The 21,566-nt window shown below is 40.0% G+C and overlaps 1 protein-coding gene and 1 pseudogene across 1 annotated transcript in view; both read right to left on the bottom strand.

Moving 5' to 3' along the window:
- SLC9A9 (solute carrier family 9 member A9) overlaps nucleotides 1-21,566 on the bottom strand; it is a 547,504-nt gene that overhangs the window by 223,304 nt on the left and 302,634 nt on the right. The gene's annotated exons all lie outside the window — the stretch shown is intronic.
- Nucleotides 6,954-21,566, bottom strand: part of LOC103090175 (eukaryotic translation initiation factor 4 gamma 2 pseudogene) — a 30,981-nt pseudogene continuing 16,368 nt past the window's right edge.

The raw sequence follows: 21,566 nt of genomic DNA, 5'->3' as shown, positions 1-21,566 counted from the left end.
GGAAGAGTTGCAGTTTAGGCAATTTTACAGTGTAGGCAGCAAATGCCACTTTTCATCCTACAGTCTTGTTAGTCTTGAAAGTAAACATTCTGCTAGGAGTTTGTGGTTGGCATGTGGAGCCTCTAGTCTAGAATACCTGCAAAGGCTTGGGGGGCTAGAGTAACCAGAATTATGTTCAAATAAGTGTTCTCCAGAAGGATCTTCTCAGCAAATCTAATAGTACTGGCCTTTAGGGGAAAAAAAAAAAGGAGACGGCATAACATAATTTCTCCGTGGTTTGGCCAACAAATAAATTAGCTAGTTGAAACAATATATTTTCTTTGAAGAAATTGAAACCATGCTTTAAAAAAATCTCTTAATGAAAAAACCAAGAGAAACATCGATATTGTTAGGCATTGGTATAAAAAAATTCACACATTATCAAAAATTTTAAAGGTCAATATCCCATTTCTTCTACTTTTTTCATTTAGCTATTCTTAATCTCTTTTCTCATTCATCTTGCGTGTCTTTTTATCTTTATAATTAGCCTATGCTGGATTCTTTCTTGAGCGGGAGTGTGAAGAATGTACACAAAAAGGAAGATTTCTAATGATGTCATTTCTTTAGGTCTCTGAGTTGAATACCAATACCCCAGCCCTTGCCACTGATCTGAGTGACAACCACCCACAACATGGCTGAGGATATATTGCTCCATCCACCATTAGAATATTGTGCTCTTTCTACATGAAGATTTGGCACTGGCAACATACAGTATATTGAGCCCCAAACACTGTGAGCTGCGTTCAACTTCTTCCTGCCATCCCATTTCCTTGATGAACGTGTTACAAATGCCTAGGATTAAGGACATTACTCAGTGTTGTTTTATGATCAGCTAATTCACAGTGTAATGCATAGAATATCAGGACAAATGCAAAACACTAGAACCAAACCAGTATTCACTGAGAAAGGCTTTGCCTCAGTATTTCAGATTGAGAAGTTGAAGCATGTGTTTGAAATAACACTTAGTTGTAAAGCTAGCTTGAAAATTTCCAGAGATTCTTTGCTTCATGTTATGTTACACCTAATAAACACTGGCATTTATGTTAGTGCATCTATCATATTTGCATTCCTTTGATAAACTTTCTGAATGAGATAATTTTGAATAATTTACTGTAATGGTACGACAGTAACCAGAACTTCTCAGAAAAAACTACTTTACCACCCTTACCCCATCTCCTATTTTTTGAGGGAAAGTAATTTGAAGACTAGTTCAACTGATTTGCCATCTAACCTGACCAAACTCTTTGTTCAACTTTTCCTTTTGCTTTGAGGTCATCTCTTGTACAGTACATGGAGGTAGGTTTTTCACAATTTAGAATGTAAAGAGGTATATATTTTTTCTTATGTATTTCAATCTGATTTTAAGTCTGATACAAGTATATAACACAACTTTATATTATACGTAAATAGTAATATTCAAACTCTTAATTTTTTGTTCTCCAGATGGTTAAAGAGTTCATTGATTTGACTGACAAAGAAAATATCACAACGAAGGGTTAAAAAGCATTTTAATTAGGAAGAAGATTTTGTTTTGTTTTGTTTTCGTTTTTGTTTTTGTTTTTTTTTTTTTTGCGGTACGCAGGCCTCTCACTGTTGTGGCCTCTCCCGTTGCTGAGCACAGGCTCCGGACGCGCAGGCTCAGCGGCCATGGCTCACGGGCCCAGCCGCTCCGCGGCATGTGGGATCCTCCCAGACCGGGGCACGAACCCGTGTCCCCCGCATCGGCAGGCGGACTCTCAACCACTGCGCCACCAGGGAAGCCCCAGGAAGAAGATTTTGAATTCAATTTCTGAACTATGGTGGATTGGATTATGGAAAGGCATTCAATAGAAGGTTTGAAGCTTAGAGTAGAGCATTGTGCTAAACACGATAAGAAATTGGAACATGTGAAAGAGTCCTTATAAATCAGAGAGATCAATGAAAATGAGACAAAAATATATGACAATTGAATAATGCCATGTAATTAGAAAACAGCTGCCAAATGATTTTTATGAAGGCACGAATATCACTAAATCAATAGCTGATAAAAATTAAGTTTGCTTGACTTGTTTCTTTGTAATGGAGAGTTAAAATGTAGTGAATGTAGATTGTCAGTGCTTGTCCTGAACTCCAGAAAACTCTTATTTTACACCGATTAACTTTGTTGAGCTTCTTTTTCAGCAAGATTTATAAAGCCCCCTCCCTGAAGCCTCTTTGTATTGAAGCTACTGCCCACCCTTGACAATGTAAGTAAAATGTCAAAAATTATGGATGATTACAGTACGTGAATGTATTTCTCTTTGTTTCCAAGGAAGGCAATTGTATTTTCACATAAAAACCAGGCATGCATAAATCGATTCTGTATGAGAGTCTCAGCTTTGACTTACTTTGGTGGTTTGGAGCTAATTTTATTTTTGTTCCAAACTCTTTGGGTATTTCAGAGTTACCACACAAAGATCCCTCAGAAAGTTCTCTTGGGCTACATGTGTATTTTCGATGATGCTCAGAATGAGTTTGTATGCAAAACAAATCATATTCAAATACCAAGGGGAAGACTCAGCTGTAGATATGCACTAGAAGATCTTAATCAGTCTCTACTCTCTAGTTTAACCCTCCATTCCTTCTTACCACATAAATTTTTAGGCTTAATGAGAGTCAGTTCCACTTGTTCCAAAGTCTGTTTATCTTTGCTTTAAGTTGGTATTTGTAATTGCTAATTTAACTACGTAGATTAAGTGTCACTATGAAAGAAAGAGTTGATGTTTTTCAAAACTAAGTTAAACATGTAGAAAAGACTTGGTAAAATTTAGTTGCATAGAAAATGCTACTAAATTAGTGGTGAGCAGGACAACTATAAAACGTTTAAATACAGAAAAATTCTTAACGTATATGCTTTGCTGATGTCTTTAATTCTTGGCTCTGAACTAAAGACACAGAAATAGAAACTGGAAGTTCTGGTAGATATATTTTGGGTGTGCTTTGTGCAAGAAAGGCATCCTAGAACCCTAAGATTCAAAGAAAAAGCATTGAATCTTTATCAAAAGATTGGCAAATTAATATGCATTTATGTAAGTGACGATTAAATGTTGGAGGTATTTGTGTCATTTAAAAATGATTCCTTGCTTTAACTGACTTTTCCATTAACTGACTGATGCTAATTTTGTTTTAGATAAAAGTGGTGCCTGTTTTTCTCTCTTTTAACCCTTTTTTGTATTTAATATTTCCATTTGATTATTTTTTCCAACATCTTGTACCTGTTCCAAATTACTAATATTCTTCTTTATCTCTTTAAGGATACTAATTATGCGTATTTTAAATTGTTGGCTTGCCGTTTCCAGTAGTTTTGCTTCTTGTGGTCTATGTCCAGATTTTGGTCTCTGTTTTAAGTGGCTGTGCTTTTTCGGGCATTTTGTTATTTCGGCCTGTGAGCCCGTATCTTCCTGGGGTCAATCCTGTCTGCCAATGTTATGAGGAAATGTTACGAGGGACACACGCTAGAGTTCCTTCAGTGATTTTTAGGAGATGAGCAGGGATGAGCTCCAGGGTGAAGGAAGCCCTCAGCACCATCAAACTTCTGATCACCCCCCAAAACTGAATTGGTTTCACTCCTCTGGCGATTCGTCTGTCAGGGATTCACCCTTAAACCCTTAGAACATAGCAACATTGGGAAGAGGCAGAGTCTCTCTAGGTCATTTTTCCATCATCCTGAGGGTTCGGAGGCACAGGAGGTGGAGGACAGAGGATGCTCAAAGGCAGGGCAACTGGTCATCCTCCACTTTTATCAGCTTCTTCACTGCCCAGATGCTACCTCCAGGGCTACCACGATGGATGCTCTGGGCTATTGCAACGAGGCGGGCGAAGATCACCCCAAAACAATAAGGGCAAGAGGCAGATGCGGAAGTTAAAATCTCTAACTGATCCTCTCTTCGGACTCGCCGCTTTCACTGCTGTGCAGGTGTGGCCATCCTTCATACCACTTTGACCACCTCTGGCCTCTCCAGGTGTTCTTATAGCTTTTATTACTTGCTTGGTTCCATGTTTTCTCTCAACCATGTCGTTTCTCCAGGTTGCATTTGGGACGAAGGAGCCAGCAGCTGAAGCTAGTTTGCTATCTTGTCATCACTGAGTTTTGCATTACTTTTAAAGTTGCTGGTTGAGAATGATAAGTGGTATTGAGGTGTTCTCCTCTATAGGGGTTTCTGAGTTTAATTTGAGTCAAACTACCGAAAAGCCTGCTCGAGGCAAAACTGGGGATATGAGGTTGTCTACGGCCTATGCCCTCGGCCTCTCTGCGTGTGGCACTTCCTCCCTTTCCATGGGCGAGGAAATCATATATTTCAGACTTTTGAGGACCGACCTATTTTCAGACACTTTGTTCTTTTGTCCCCATCTAAGTACTATTGCGCTTTTCTATCCTCTATTCTATTTTTGGTTTGGAAAACAGAGTTACTCTACCCCAAGAGATTTCATTCCTTGTACCCCTTATACTTCAGACGCCAAATATCCTAGAATTTTGACTTCTGGAAAATCAAACCGAAAATTCAGAAAAATAGATAAGTCACAAGCAAGCAGTTTATTAAAGAAGATATACAGGGCTTCCCTGGTGGTGCAGTGGTTGAGAGTCCGCCTGCTGGTGCAGGGGGCGCGGGTTCGAGCCCTGGTCCGGGAGGATCCCACATGCCGCGGAGCAGCTAGGCCCGTGAGCCACAACGGCTGAGCCTGCTCTCTAGAGCCTGTGAGCCACAGCTCCTGAGCCCATGCGCCTAGAGCCCGTGCTGTGCAACGGGAGAGGCCACCTCAATGAGAGGCCCGTGCACGGCCATGAATAGTAGCCCCTGCTCGCTGCAACTAGAGAAAGCTCGAGCGCAGCGATGAAGACCCAAATAAACGTAGCCAAAAATAAATTAAATAAGTAAATTTTAAGAAGATATACAGATGACCCCAAAACTAATCTGTAAGTTTCAGAAGGGCGCCTAGCACATTTGTTGTGTTTGTCACTGAACACCAACTCCCAGCAGAGAGCTTAGCATATCATAATGCTCAATAAATATCTATTGAATAAACAAAGTGAATAAAAAGGGAACTCTAAGGAATTGCCTGGGTCACTGTAAGTTTGCACAATCTTCCTTCATGGAAATTTAGGAAAATCTAATAAAATTTATAAGATGTAAAACCTTGATCTGAACAATTCTACTTCTTGGAATTTTTCCTAAGCAAATAACGTGACAAGTATACAAAGATTACATCAAGATGTTCATTCCTTAAAATAAAAAGATATGGAAGACAACCAAAACATACATCAAAAGAAGAATACTTAAACAATTTAAAAGGGATTACACTTCTGAAGGTTCACTGCCATGTATGATGTTTCCTATGGCTTTTTACCAGATACATTTTATCAGATAAAGGAAATTCTTCCCTTCTATACTTTGCCAGGAATTTTTAAAATAAATATTTGTTGAATCTTTCATATTCAATGCTTTTTTTAAAATTGACTGAGATATTTTCTTTTCATTTGTTTATGTGGTAAATTATACTTACAATATTTTAATATTAGAGCATACTTACCTTCCTGGGACAAACCCAGCTCAGTCACAATGTACTTTTGTTTTACACTGATGAATTTGGATTGCTGACACTGCTTTCACAATCTTTGTATCTATGTCCATAAGTGAGATTGGCATACACGTTTCATTTTTATTACTGCCATTGACTGTTTTTTATTTCAGGAGTATTATAATAGAGTCATTAAATGACTTGGGAAGCATTCCTCCTTTATCTTTTTTCTTAAAAGGTAAGTATAAAATTGAATGATCTGTTTCTTGAAAGTTAAATAGAACTCACCTATGAAACAATCTGGGCCTTGTTTTTTTTTTTGGTGAATGGATTTTTAGCAACTGATTCAATTTCTTTAATGATTATAGGTCTACTTAATTCTTTTTCCCCTTCAGACAGTTTTTGTTTTTTTTTTTCGAGTATCACAATGTTTACTGACAGATACAAGTATATAAAATCAGGGCATGAACATGACTTGATAAATTAAGTAGACTTAATTTCAATACTATAATAAGAGGGACTAATTCAAATTCTCACCATTTGTTTCACACCCACAAAGACCGCTTCAGGGGCATTTATGATCTCTCAAAACTGACCAGTTTTGTGCAAGTAAACCATGTTTCTTTTAAAAAGACTTGTGCACTTGCCCAGGCTCAAGGATATTAAAATCTAGCACATAAAGCCCATTACTAGAGGTAGGAATACAGGCAATATACTATTATGGCAGCAACCATCAATTACAGTTAAGAATTTTTCTGTATCAACCAGATGGATAATCAAATATTGCAACAACTCAAGTATTACTGAGCAGAGTGCATTTCTACAGTATTCAGTGTTGCTATTCAGTTTTCTAACTTAAAACAGCCTATGATAACTGGCAGCAAAGAAGGTCCTTGCAATAGACTGCCTCTGCTTGAGAACTTGATGTAATTATTGCATGCTGCTAATATACTATCTAAACATTAAAGATACTCCTAAAATATTTGATGGTAGACTATGATTAAGACATTACACTACGGGCTTCCCTGGTGGCGCAGTGGTTGAGGGTCCGCCTGCCGATGCGGGGGACACGGGTTCGTGCCCCGGTCCGGGAAGATCCCACATGCCGTGGGGCGGCTGGGCCCGTGAGCCATGGCCGCTGAGCCTGCGCGTCCAGAGCCTGTGCTCCGCAACGGGAGAGGCCACAACGGTGAGAGGCCAGTGTACGGCAAAAAAAAAAAAAAAAAAAGACATTACACTACAAAAAAACCTTATGCAGAAAGAAATCCTAACTGACGTGCTGCTTCTTTAAATATTGTGAAAATGCTACAGCGGAATGAATTTTCGCAGTGGTTAGGTCAAATGCAGTTGCAGCATAGCAACAGTATGTTTTGCACGATTTAAGGCTTTGGCTGGTTTTTTTCGTCAGCTTCTTCCTCTGATTCTTCCTCAGCAGTTTCTAGCCAGGTAAGCCACTGATTCACCTGGAACAAAGCCTTGCGTTTCCCTGGAAACTCATGAGTTATATCTTCTTTCCAAGCCAAGAAAGCTTCTTCTTCAATAATCTCCATGTCACAGAAGTGAACAAAAAAGTGAAGTAACATGGCTTTCGGGAAGTTGCTGTCGTAGCCGTGCACCTGAAGAGCACAGAGGGCACTGACTTGTAGATCGACACGATCATGAAGGAATTTCTGCATTACTGGCTTGGAGGAAAGAAGCAGTTGTTTTTCCTGCTCTAACTGTTCTTTGGAAGGAGCAGAGGAAGAATCTGTTTCATCACTGGGTGGGTTTACTTCACTAGAAACGTACTGTAAAAAGCTAGTCATTAAGATGTTCACAAATCCTTTATCTACATGAAGTTTGGGAGAGATGTTATCTTTAACCCACTTATATATGGTTTGAGGAGATGGATCCAACTTGATTTTGCTTTAACAGTTCCTTCTCCAATTGGAGGAGTGGGAGTAAGAAACTGTCCCTTTCCTTCCAAGATCTCCAATATGTGGTCCTTATTCTGGTCAATTTCTGGGAGCATTTTTTGCATATTGACTTGCTTTGTTGGAAAAGCTCTGTTAACCATTCTCGATCTTGTAATTTAGTCAAATGCTGAAGACAAAGTAAGAAGAGAGGAAAACGGGTGCCACTTTCCAGTGGTTGACCTAGTTCTGAAATGCTCACCAGCTCCAAAATGATAGCATGAGCTGCAAACTGTGCTGAATATGATTTCACCAAGGGGATGTCAACCTCCAGGTTGGGGCACTGGTCCAATACATTCAGGAAAGCCTGCATGAAGTTGTCACTTGTGGCTATCCCTTTCTGTTTGAGGAAACTGATCAAATAACTTGCTTTTTCTTTATCTTCATCACGTCTGTCTAGTGACAGGATGATTACTTTGCTTAACATCTCGGGGAGAAAATGTTTAGGAGCCCTCATCTCTCTTACACCACTGACAGCTTCGTTTACATTTCCACTATTCAAATATTTGGTTACAACAGTTTCGGTTAATTTAAGCAGCTCTTCCTTTGATGGTGGTGGCTTTTTACTGGTCTTGGCAGGCTTTTCCTGAATAAGTGGTGGATTAGTTTTGAGACCAAGCTGAGGTGTCTGTCCCAGAGGTGGTGTCTGAGTGCGTGGTGGTTGTGCACTATAGGAGGAATCATAGTTATCTGGCACTTGATTTTTATTCATTAGGAAAGACTGAGCAGGCCTCAGGCTAATCTCATCTGCATTAAGCTCTCCTTAGAAAACCGAGGTGGCATATCCTTCGACTGTCCTTGCAGCTGGGATAAGAGTCCCTGACTCTCATTATGGTAGAGCTGGCTTAGCCCCTGGTTTTCATAAACTTGCCTCCCATCTCCCCAAACTGTGATTGTGTGGGAGGCATGATGTGTCCCCCATGGCCACTGAAGAGTTGATTTGAACGATGACGCCCCAGGGTGGGTGACAATCTATCCTGGATAACTCCTGGACCAGTACCAACTCCACTACCTGGCATTTGTCCAAACATATCAGCAAGTCCTCCAAGTTCATCCCTATCCATTTTCATGCTGGGTGGCATGAACGGTCCCTCCAGAAAGAAGTCACTTCTCATCCCTTGAGCCACAGGAGCAGGAATAAACACTCCTAGATCTTTTAATGCATCTTGACGGGTTTGATTGATTGTCTTTAGTCCATTGTCAAGTAAAGCCTTGCGAGGAACTCAATGGTGTTCTCTCAACTCTACAGTATCCTGCAGTGGCAACTGCTTACTTAACATCAAGGAGCACATTCGGGCAAAATACTGATCCATTAAGGACTTGGCTCATTCATGGTCTAACCTAGGTCCCACTGTCCTCATTATCTGACAGAGGCACTCCAAATCCTCTCCCATATCTTTGAGTTGGACTCTCTTCTTTTTTTCCAAAAGTGTTTTGATGCACTTACGAAGGATAGATTCATGAGTAAGATCAAGCTTTCCAAGTTCTCCAGTGAATTTGATGTTCCCCAGCATCTTGGTCTTAGCAATGGCTCTCTGTCCCTCCTCCGCGGGGAGGAGGGGATTTTCATGCTTATCACAGACATCAACATTGCTGGTTCGGTTTTCAAATTCATCTTGTAATTTGGAAATTAGGAGGCGTCTGAATGTTGTGCTTTGCTTCTGTCCTGGTTGACCCTCTGCTGCTGGACCATCAAAGTTTGGTGCATCTTCTGCCAATCGCAGACATAGCTTAGCATACAGTGAGCTATATTTTGGCTCTTCTAGGGCTTTGTCCACAGTCAGCAGTATGACCCCTTTAAGGATGAGTTTAGACTCTACACCCACATTGAGGAACTCAAGGCATAGCTTGTCAGACTTCTCAGGAGTAAGCTTATTTAGTATGCCTCTCACTTTCCTGAAGATTGCATCATGTCGTTCTTTTTCATCTGCAGAGTTGTTTGCTGCGGAGCTGTCATCTCGTCTAGTGCTTGACGCAGGCATCCATTGCTGAGCGTTTTGCCCTGGGGTTTTCCCCAGGAGCTCGCTGTTGCCAGCAGTCTTGGGGTAGTGCTGAGGTGCACCCTTACTTCTCCTCTGTCCGAAGAAGCACTGAAACGAGAGGCAGCCGCTTCTACCATCGCACTCTCCACTTTGGCAGCTTGACCATGAGGAATCTTCAAAAGAATAATATTAATGGATGGGGTGGGGAGAGAAGGGGATGGGAGAAATGAAAAACCTTCACCGAGAACTCAGCAGCTGCCACTGCTGCTGTCTCCTCAGGATCCGGTGGTCCGGGACGGGGAAGGGAGGGGGAGGGGAACGGAAAACAAAAAACGGGGAGCCCCTTCAAACAGTCTTGGTAAGTTATATGGTTCTAGGAAATTGTCCTTTTCACCTAAGTTTTGAGATTTATTTGCATCAATTGTGCATGACATCTTAGCTTTTTAACCTCCACAGCACCTATGGTAATGTCCTCCTTTTCTTTTTTAACATTGTTAATTTTGGGGTTTTTTTTTTGCCTTATCCAGATTGTTCATTTTATTGTTTTTTTTCAAAGAAACAATCTTTGGCCTTGTTGATCCTCTCTATTGTAGTTTTGCTTTCCATTTCTTTTCTTTCCTTTTTACTGCTTTTACCTTTCTTTATTTTTTTTTGTGGTACGCGAGCCTCTCACTGTTGTGGCCTCTCCCATTGTGGAGCACAGGCTCCAGACGCGCAGGCTCAGCGGCCATGGCTCACGGGCCAAGCCCCTTGGTAGTTTTTAACATAAACATTAAAGGATAAAAATGCTCTAATTTCATTTCAATACTACATTTAATTAGTTGCAAATTTTGATGTGCAGCTTTAACTATATTTCTTTTGTAAAATTAAATACAATTAAACAAACAATACATAAATATGCTTAGAAATAATTAGAACATTTCAGATGATAGAGTCCCCTTTGACTATTCCTCCTGGTCCCTCCCACATCCATCCCATGTAGTCTATTTTTTATCTAGAAAGGTATTCTCATTAAAATATATTTTTTGTACATGTTTTTCAAAAATGGTATTATTTTGAAAATATGCTGAAGGAAAATATAGTATCATTTTAAAAATTTGCTGGTTGTAGGTTTACATATGACTAATTTAATAGATACTACAAAATAGCCCTCTAAATCAGTATATTTTTTACCTTTTCATGAGCAGTTTATTGGAATATCTGGTTCCCTAAAACCTTAAAACCCCTAGCCTGGTCAACTTTTAAAAATTTTGTCAATCTTATGAATATTATATTATTATCATTTTATTTGTAGCCCTGATTAATAGGGAGTTTGGGCAACTTCCCATGTTTATTGCCCAGTTGGAATTGCTGTTCAATGAATAGCCTATCTTTTTCTTTAACCATTTTCTTTAGATTTTTGTTTAAAATTATTCTTGTTATATATTGAGTAGACAATGTGGAATACTTATAACTATGAAGTATAAAAATAGATAATATAACATATGTCTACACATTCCCCATACTGTTAAAGAAAAAGAACATGGCCTTTATACTTCAGAATTGCTCTCTGCTCCTCTGATCCCATCCCTTCCTTTCTGTCTGTGTGGTAATCACTATCCTAAATTTTGTGTACCTTATGGCCTTGTTCTTTATACTTTTTCTGCAAATCTTAATATCTCTAAACAATATATTATTTTGTTGTTATGTTTTTCAAATTTATATAAATGAAATCACATTGAACATATTGCTCAATATTTTGTTTTTGAGATTCATCGTGTTGTTTTGATAGAGCTCTGATTCATTCATTTTCCCAGCTGTATGATATAAGAAATGGAAATGCAGTTATCCATTCTACTGTTGATGAACATATGGGTTGTTTCCAGTTCTTTGCTTTTATAAACGGTGGAGCTTTGACTATTCTTGTACCTGTCTCCTGATGCAGGTATGAAGCACTTAACCAGAGAGCATCTACTTGGAGTGGAACTACTAGGTCAGAAAGGACATCGATCTTTTGCTTTACTGGTACTGTCAAATTGCTTCTCAAATTTACCCTCCCACCAGCAATGTGTAAATGTTCCAGTTGCTCCACACTCTTGCCCAAACTAGGCGTTCGCTGATTCATTCATTCATTTATACATTCACTCAACAAAAAGTTATTGAGGACTTACTATGTACTAGCCACTATTCTAGGTGCTGGAAATGCAGTAGTGAACACAACTGACAAAAACACTTGCCTTTTGGAACTTCAATTCTGTAGAGGAGACATTAAACAAGATAACCAACTAAAATACATAGCATATTAGTGATATGAACTAAGGCTAAAAAAATAAAGCAGGAAGAGGGATATGAAATAGCAAGGAGTTCACTCCCCTCCAAGGAGTTCACTCTGCTACCAGGGAGATGAGAGCCACAGCTGTTAGACAGAAGTCCTGATACTCTTGCCTGCAAGAATGAAGGCTAGAGTTAACGACCCCCCTCCCCCCAGGAGAGGGCAAAACCTGATGGAGAAATATTGAGAGGGAAAGTGCAGAGGTCAGAAATGATCTGACGTGCCACGTGGCCAAGACAGGAAGCTAAGTAGGAAAAAGCGGGGTTATTCGGTGTGTTGGCTGAACAACCCCCTTCTTTTCACTGACTTTGTCCCAGAAATTTCAATAGCTCCGGATTATTTTTGGCTTTTGGTTTCCCCTCACTGAAGGCTGAAAAATAATTATCAAGGTGGATGTTGAAATTTTAGATAGTGTCCAATGAAACTATTACTGACTTAAAGTAAAGACGAAGTAAAGATCTAAAAAAAAAAAAGTGAAGATGCAAGCCAGGTAGACATTTGGAAGAGAGACAGCCCGATTAGAGCTAGCAGCAACACAAAGGCTCTAAAGAATATCAAGGAACCCAGTGTGGTTGGAACAGAGAAGTAGAATGCAAGAGATCAGAATGAGAGCCATGAACATGGTGATCTAGGAACTTGAAGGGCTTAGTGAAGGGTTTTGCCTTTTACTGGGGAAGATGAGAGGCACTGGCGGGTTTTAAGCAACAGAGTGACATGGTTCTGATTATGTTTTAACACCATCATTCTTGCTACTGTGTTGCAAATAGAAGCCAGTGATGAAGTAGAAGGGCCAGTCTGATGGTTATTGTAATAGTCCAGGTGGGAGATGTCAGTGAACCTGTACTACAGTGGCAGTGATGGGGCTGGTGAGAGGAGAGAGTATTCTGAATATATTTTAAAAATAGAAGTGAGATGATTTGCTGAAGGCCAAAGATGAAGTCAAAGATGACACAAAGATTTTGGCCTAAACACATAAAATAATCCTAATGAGGTTAATGCCTCTACGAGGTAGGAAGAATTAATAGCCTCATTTAATAAATGAGGAAACCAAAGCCCAAAGAAGTACAGTAACTTGCCCAAGACCAAATAACTAAGTATGTGGATCTGGGATTTGAACCCAGCTAGGCTGACTCCAGAATCTGTACTCTTAACCACTCAATTATATATTTTAATTTTTTTCAACCTGGTAGAATGGTTTGAATTCCCTGTGTGACCACTGATTTGAACATTTTGTGATATATTGATGACTATTAGGATTTCTACTCATATGAAATATCTAATATCTTTGTCTAGTTTTCAAATCAATGGGTAGTTTATCTTTTTCTTATTGATTTGTAGGAATTCTTTATATATTCTGGAATATATGATCCTTTGGTAGTTATATGTCAAATTGCAAATATTTTCTCTTGTTTATCCCTAGCCTTTCTCCTGTTTTTATGATGTCTTTTGATGAACAAATGTTCTTTATTTTAGTGAAGTCAAATAGATCCAACTTTTCCTTTATTTATTTTTTGTACTTTAGAAGTCTTCTGAAATAAAAGGAAAAATTAATCTATGCTGTTAGAGTCAAGATAGTGGTTACTCTTTCAGGGAAGAGCAGGGAGGTGACTGTAAGGGGCATTAGAGAGGCTTTTGAGGTGATGATAATGCTTCTTGACCTGGGTGCTGTTTACACTGTTGAGTTCAGTTCACAAAAATTCAGCAAGCTGTGCACTTATATGTATTTCTCCTATGTATACTACAATACTTCAATTAAAATTTTTTTAAGTTAAATCTGACAGTCCCTTCCTTTTAACTCATGAGTTTAGTCCATTTACAGTTTTGTTCACTATTAATGTATTTGATTTTATTTCTACTGTCTGCTTTCAAATTACTCTGACTTTTCTATGCTTTGGGGGTTTTGTTGTTGTTGTTGTTCCCATTTCCTGCCTGCTTTTGTATTGACTGACTTTTTTCCTTCTTTATTTCCCACTGGGTTGAAAGTTATGCATTCTATTATAACATACATGTCTTATGTAAAGTGAATATCTGTTAGTACGCCCTTTCAATAACTTAAATGCTTTGATCTGTTTGTGCCTCATTTTAATAATTTACTTTGGGGCTTCCCTGGTGGCACAGTGGTTGAGAGTCTGCCTGCTGATGCAGGGGGCACGGGTTCATGCCCAAGTCTGGGAAGATCCCACATGCTGTTGAGCGGCTGGGCCCGTGAGCCATGGCCGCTGAGCCTGTGCATCCGGAGCCTGTGCTCCGCAACGGGAGAGGCCACAACAGTGAGAGGCCCACATACCGCAAAAAAAAAAAAAAAAAAAAAAAAAAAAAGATGGAAGCAAAAATGAGAAAATAAAGTAAAATTTTTTTTTTTTGGTGACATCTTTGTGGCCTTTGTCTAGAATGTGGCTTGCCAAAGATGCTTTGTCTTTGTTTTTGCCAGTTGTTCCAGGCATATTTCCAACCTGGACCACATTTTAAATTTATATTTTAAGTTTGGGTATTGTGGATATCATAGGCAATGTAAATTTAAACCATAAACTCTCATAAGGTCAAGGCTGAAGTCTAAATTTCTCAGGGAATACATCTTTCCCCACCACCAATGTTTTCTGAGATATTGTAGATATAGTAGCTCACATGTAAGAACTATTTAGGAGACAAGTCTAGCCTGGAAATTCGACTTGAAAATAGTTTAAAATCATTATTTGTATCCTCTTAATTCAATTCCCATTTATTCCCAAATATTGGTTGACTGTTTGCCTTATGTTAAAGATGTGCTAGTCACTGGGGATACAATAAGAAATAAAACGTAATTCTTTTTTTTTTTTTTTTTTTTTTTTTTTTTTTTTTTTTTTGCTGTACGCAGGCCTCTCACTGTTGTGGCCTCTCTCGTTGCAGAGCACAAGCTCCGGACGCACAGGCTCAGCGGCCATGGCTCACGGGCCCAGCCGCTCCGCGGCATGTGGGATCTTCCCAGACCAGGGCACGAACCCATGTCCCCTGCATCGGTAGGCGGACTCTCAACCACTGCGCCACCAGGGAAGCCCCAATAAAACGTAATTCTTATTTTCAAGGAAATAATATTTGGATAGAGAAATTTACAGTCTTGTTACATAGAAATGGTCAAAACCTAGTATGTGCACCACAAGTTCTCCCTTGTATGCCCATGAAAGGTATTTAATTGGTCCCAGCTTTCTTTTCCATTGATTTTGGAAACAGCCATAAAACTCCACCTCTACATCATATTGTCAGTTCATCTGAGTCTTCATATATCATCCTTTCTTGTCTTTCCTGACCTAGAAGAAAGACCTGAAGCATCTAGTATTCCCTCCAATTATAACCAGCTTCCAAGGTCAGAAAAGACAGGGCACCAGGGTGGCATAGAAACAACCAGATCTAACAAGGATTTCCCTGCGCTACTTTAACACTGCCCTGGATATTTACTTACACTGTGGCACAACCTTGCCACTTCATGCCATTATATTCACTATATTAGAAACTTATAAGAATATAAGAAAGCATAAGTGAAAATATGCTTAAAAATTCAGTAAAACACAACCTAAAAGATTACCCTGAAAAAAAGAAAAAAGGTAATAGAAAGAAACAGGGTCTGTAAAGTTTCTCATTAGGCCAACTGCCTGCCTCTCATTACCCACACCTGATTCTCATTGGGCCTGCCCGGATTTCATCTGGTTCTAAGGTCATTGCTTATTTTCATATGGGGGCTACATAACAGGGTCTCTTCCAGTCCCAGAATTCCATGGAGAGAAAAAGAGAAAAGGTCAATAATTAATGAACTGTCAGGGAGACACAGCTTCAACACATCCTGAATCATATAAAAATTCCTACTCTACAGCTCTTAGGCGTGACCAGCGAAAGGCCAGCATTTAACTTTTCTGAATGTATTTTAATATAATGCTTATCTTTGCTTCCAAAACGCACAATTTCATAAGGTAGGAAAAAACTGATATCTAAATTAAAATGAAAACTGTGGATAGGAGTGACTTATTTTTACTTTCACAAAACTCAACTTTGCAGAACTTCATATTTTTCTTAATTTTTAGAAAAACAAATGAATAAATTTTAAAAACCCATATAATTAATTTTATCAAACTCAAAACTAACCCCAGGAATCACCCCTCCTAATAATTTGTACCTCTTAGGAACTGTTACACTTAACGTCGGGTCATAAAAAGAAAGTGTTAAGTTATAAAGACACAGCTTGAATCCCAGCTCTTTGGTTGCAAGCTGTGTGAACTTGAAAACTTGAAGCCTCAACATTATTCCATGTAGAATTGGCGAATTTAATACTTACTGTGCAACGCTGTTGTTATGTAAACCTTCCGGCAAACGTGAGGGGCTCAATGAAGGGTAACCGTTATCATTATATTTTTCTGTAATCCCCTCAATGTCTAGCACACAGGGATTCTCAATTATTCATCATTGAAAGACAAACAGTCATGACAAGATTGTGTGTATTGTGTATATCTAAGGTAAGAAGGTAATGAGAAAGAAACAAAATATTTACGGTACATATATTTATTTTGACTTCTGCCACATAAGCTATGTAAAAAGAAGAAAGAGTTGAATATAGATGTCTCCTTTACCCAAGTCAAACAATGAAATCTAACAATAATGTTACATTTCTTTGATATGCTGAAAGGACATGATATTGCAGGGGGGCGGGGGGTCCTTTTTTTTTTTTTTTTTTTTTCTGTTTTTGGCCTCACTGTGTGGCTTGCGGGATCTTAGCTCCCCGACCAGGGATGGAACCCTGGGCCCACAGCAGTGAAAGTGCCAGGTCCTAACCACTGGACCACCAGGGAATTCCCTGGGTGGTCCAGGGAATGGATGCCTTAGCAGAGCAGATGGAAGACTGAAAAGGGAAGACCAGAAAGAAGGAAGACCAGGTGGGGACAGACTGTCTCACAGAAACCAAGTAAAGAGGTGGATTGAAGAATGTATCTGTTGTCTATGATGAAAAACACTGTGCTGAGCAGAGATAGCTAGAAGGGATGGAGAGGCTGAAGACACAGCGGGGAAGATGATGACCGAGGTCCCTGAGGAGATCCAAGTCCCTGCTCTCACAGGAGAGGAAAAGGGTAGAGGCTGAACTGAGATGAGTGATCAAGGTTAATAGATTCCCCATCCAACTAACAGTCTCAGGTATCAAAGTCAAGCTGAAGGGAAGGGTGGCGTGGGATTGGAGAATGTGCAGAAAGAGGGGAAAGTGGATCACCTTTAATAATCAAGGAAGAATGTGTGGTGGCCACATTGTTTCTTCATACGTATATAGTTGCTTCGAAAATGCTTGACTGTACTAAAATCAGTTTTTGCATATAAGTTTTGAAACAAGGCCCAAGAATTCTATCTATACTAATCGTTTGGGTTCCCAGAGTGCCCATCATTATGACCAATGAATGGAATTAGATTTCTTGAGACCTATATCCATACTCAACCAAGATGAACAAAGTATACTGAATGCTATACAGATGTCAAAAGAAATTGTCAGCCTAGGCAAAATATGGCTACCTGTTCTAAAAAATGCTAGCTAAAGGAGGATGCAGTTAAGGAACTGGTTCTTATATTTTTAAGGCTATTGAAAATGTCATTTCTCTATTTTTATATTGTTTAAATTCACACAACTCCATTATGAAAAAGACCTCATCTTGCATAGTAAGGACAGAGCTCCAACAAGCGTCGATTACATGCTAAATAGTGTCCCTGCGTGAGGTAAGCAATATTTCTCCCACTTCCCAGATGAAGCCTCTGTGGCTCAGATTGTTGAGTGACATATTTAGGATCACATAGCAAGTGACAAGTAAGGACCCTGGCTCTGTCAGATTAGTGGTGGATGCTTCCTCTAGAATGCTGAGGTAGCATATGAATCTCATCCTCCAAATCTCCCTACCATCTTCTCTTTGCTCTGTGAGTCTCTTGGGGAACCATTTCTTCTTATGCTTTAGGAATTAGCATTCAAATGTCATTACAACCTTAAGAGCATATTTCTGGGTCTATAATGAAGAACAATTTTATCCCTTTAAAACATACCCTTTCACTTAGATGGTGTCAATAAATTGTTGTGGCATCTGATTTAATCTGATATATAAATAAGAAAGAATGAAATGATAAAAATCCACAGGTTGTAAGAGCAGAAAAGTAGATGGATCTAGGGCTTCCCTGGTGGCGCAGTGGTTGAGGGTCCGCCTGCCGATGCAGGGGGACACGGGTTCGTGCCCCGGTCCGGGAGGATCCCACGTGCCGCAGAGCGGCTGGGCCCGTGAGCCATGGCCGCTGAGCCTGCGCGTCCGGATCCTGTGCTCCGCAACGGGAGAGGCCACAGCAGTGAGAGGCCCACGTACCACAAAAAAAAAAAAAAAAAAAGTAGATGGATCTAGATACATCTCTTTGGCCAGTAATGACAAAACAAAGAAGAAGACTTAAAATTAATGGGAGATGCTTAGTTTGTAACTGTCAAGTAGATGATGCAGGATACAAAATTTTACACACACAGTTTATTCTTGACTAAATTAAAATACCTAAGAAATACTAGCAGAAAAAAATGCCAAGTTCAGGTAATATGCTATGAATTCTTAGCATACATTTGTAAATCCTGGAATTATGGGTAAATACTAGTTTAAATATTAGTTGTTCTGATCAGGAATGGAGAAACTGTGTTGGTTCTTTGGGAATATAATGATATTCTAAAAGGCAAAGAGAAGTGATGATTTGAAAGAAAAGCAGCTTGCAACAGATCAGCAAAAAAAATAAAAATAAAAAAGCCGAAGTATTAGCAGTTACAGTGGTTGCTTTTAGGCAGTAAGATTTTCTTTTACTCTCATTATTCTGTTTTATATTTACTGGTATACTACAAGAATTATGTTATTTTTATAAATAGAAAAAATAACAAAGTCAAAGCCATTACCAAAAGCCTTTGGCAGGTGTCTTTGAAGTCTGGGTCTTTTTAAGTCCACAGGGGGAACGACACCAAACCATCAAACCACAGAATCCCTACTTGTATGGGGCAGGGAGTGACAAAGCAGTCGTCAGAAGCACCACAAGGAAATGTCTCTTGGGCTTGTTGTCTTGTTCCAAGGAACAGCCCGAATGCAGGTCTACACAGGATTGTTTCAATTCACCTGTCATAGTGGCGAGGACGTGAGCAACCACCCAGAAATGCTTGGGAGCAGGCTGCTCTGTGGGCACGCAGTAATCAAAGAAATTAGGCAGTAATCGTCCAGCAGTTCCAGCTGTCTTTAATGTAACTCCAAGCTAATATACTTACTTCCTGTATTTTAGCATCTACACTGGGTTTAAAGAAACCGATCTGCCAATAATTTAAGAGAACAAAGGCCCCTCTGAGCCCACACACGCCCCTCCCCAGCATTGCATGCTGCCCCCTCCCAGCCGTGCTCACCTCCAGCAATCAGTTCCATTTCTAAGGAGACAGAGAACAATTTATTCAGCTTCAATTTGCTGAGAGGAAAACCTATTCTCTAATATTAATTCTTGAAGCAGATTCAAAAACAATTTTTGTTCCTTGCCAAGGTTTGGGGCTTTGAAAGATATTAATGTAGACAGTCTTTGAAATATTAGGAGTTGGCAGCCATTGTAAGGATCTTGAACTTAGCAAGGAAGTCTCAGTGCAAAGTATATGTTATCTTATGTGTTGAAATATATATCAAGCTTCCTGTGCGGTGAGGGGCTTGGGCACCCTTGCGGAACTATGGACGTGGACATGGACAATTGTTGCATTCATTTCAAGCAGATCTACCCCGTATTAGGGACCAGGGTTATTTGGGGAGATATTTTCTTATTTTAAAGTAGGGTTTTACATTTCCAGTTCTGAAACTCCTTCCATGCAGTTTTAGGCAAATCTACTTGGAATCCACAAATATACCCAGAACAGTCATGACCTGTTTCCCCTTCACAGATTTAACATTTTCATTTTTGTTTTTGCTTTTCACCATTTTTCATAGATAGCATGAAATATGTTCTGTCATTCCTTTTTACGCCTTAACATGAGATTAATAGACTATCATTTTAACTAAACATATTAGCCGTATTGGAGCACAGGAGGATCCAGTACAGCGAAAAGTATTTAATTGACGCTTGACAGAACTTGACAACTTGTGTCTTTTCATTGTTAGGATTTTCTATCGGGTTAGGAGAGTGAAAATCAGGGAACATGATCACAAGGCTGATGTAACTGGATTAGGATGATTTTTTTTCATCTAATTGACTAGTTGTCTTGGTGCCACACAGTATACGCTGAGCGCTATTGCATCAGAATTTGCCGGCTCTCATACAATGAAAGCAATCCTAGAGACTCCCTGCTCCAGTCCACCTTCTGACTTATCTTTCTAAAACACAGTGTGCTTCTGCCGTTGCCCATCAACTTTAGCTGCCTCCTTACTGTCTGTCAAATAAAAGCCAAACTGCTTAGCATGACTTTTAAGACTCAACACTCTCCGAGATCTAGCACCAGGCCCATCTCCTGATGCTTAGCCCTCCTCCCCTCTGCCCCTTAGTAGTGGGAGCAGAGCCAAGGGGTGGTATGGGCCACATATGAAACTGTTTTGTAGGGAGTGGTGGTCCAGGCAGAGGTGAGGGACAGGCTTAGTGGACAGAGGGTGGCACCTCATGTTAAGAGCCGGGCATATGCACCTGGGACAAGGTGACGAGAATGCCACCAGGTTGGGACTAGGCAGTAGCATGACCAAGGCTAAGTGGCTATAACGAAAGTAAATATCCAGGGCGTAGAAGTGGGAGCGAAGAAAAGAAGACTAAAGCTGGAGAGGGATGGAGAAAACTATATCCATTCCTTTTCCTCAGAAACCACTTTCATCGGCAGACTTTGCAGAAACCATAGACACCCAAGGAAGGGAGAAGTGAATATTTCTCCTTTGAGCACTAACTTTGGATTCAGATTCTTTGTGTTCAGCTCCCTGCTCCACCACTGCAAGCTCTGTGACCCCAGTCAGGCAACTTTGCTTTCCTGTGCCTCCTTTTCCGCACTGGTAAAATGGAGATAAGAAGAGTTCCTACCTCATAGAATTATTGGAAGAATTAAACAAATTAACTGAGGTGTCTGCACATGGTGGGTCTTCAATAAATCTTACTGATGATTACATTTTTATGATAAATTTGGAAATTTTTTTCTTTACACATTTAGGAAATAAGAAATCACAGAAAGCAGAATTTGGCTATAGTATACCAACTAGGGTGACCAACTAGTCTCAGTTTGCTGGCATCTTTTCCTGTTGTAGCACTGAAATCTCACATCCTGGGAGCCCCTCAGTGCTGGGCTAACCAGGACCATTGGTTGGTCACCTAGTAATGAGTGTGGGAACTCTCTGCAAACAGAATGCCCAGCTGCTTAGCAGCATGGTATTAGTTGAATCATATGAAAATGCCATTTCTGTAGTTGAAAACATCAAATAGCCACAGTTTCATACGGTCCAACATAGTAAGAAGTCCTAACATGGCTAGGAGTGGGTAAGAAGAAGGTGCCTTCTCTACTTTAACTTGTCCCTTTAGCTTAAAAGAAATAAAATCGGGCTTCCCCTGGTGGCGCAGTGGTTGAGAGTCCGCCTGCCGATGCAGGGGACGCAGGTTCGTGCCCCGGTCCGGGAGGATCCCACGTGCCGCGGAGCGGCTGGGCCCGTGAGCCACGGCCGCTGAGCCTGCGCGTCCGGAGCCTGTGCTCCGCAGCGGGAGAGGCCACAGCAGTGAGAGGCCCGCGTACCGCAAAAAAAA

This window comes from Lipotes vexillifer, unplaced genomic scaffold, assembly GCF_000442215.2.
Source record: "Lipotes vexillifer unplaced genomic scaffold, Lipotes_vexillifer_v1.1 scaffold40, whole genome shotgun sequence".
Classification (NCBI taxonomy): Eukaryota; Metazoa; Chordata; class Mammalia; order Artiodactyla; family Lipotidae; genus Lipotes; species Lipotes vexillifer.
This window is presented reverse-complemented; position numbering and strand designations above follow the sequence as displayed.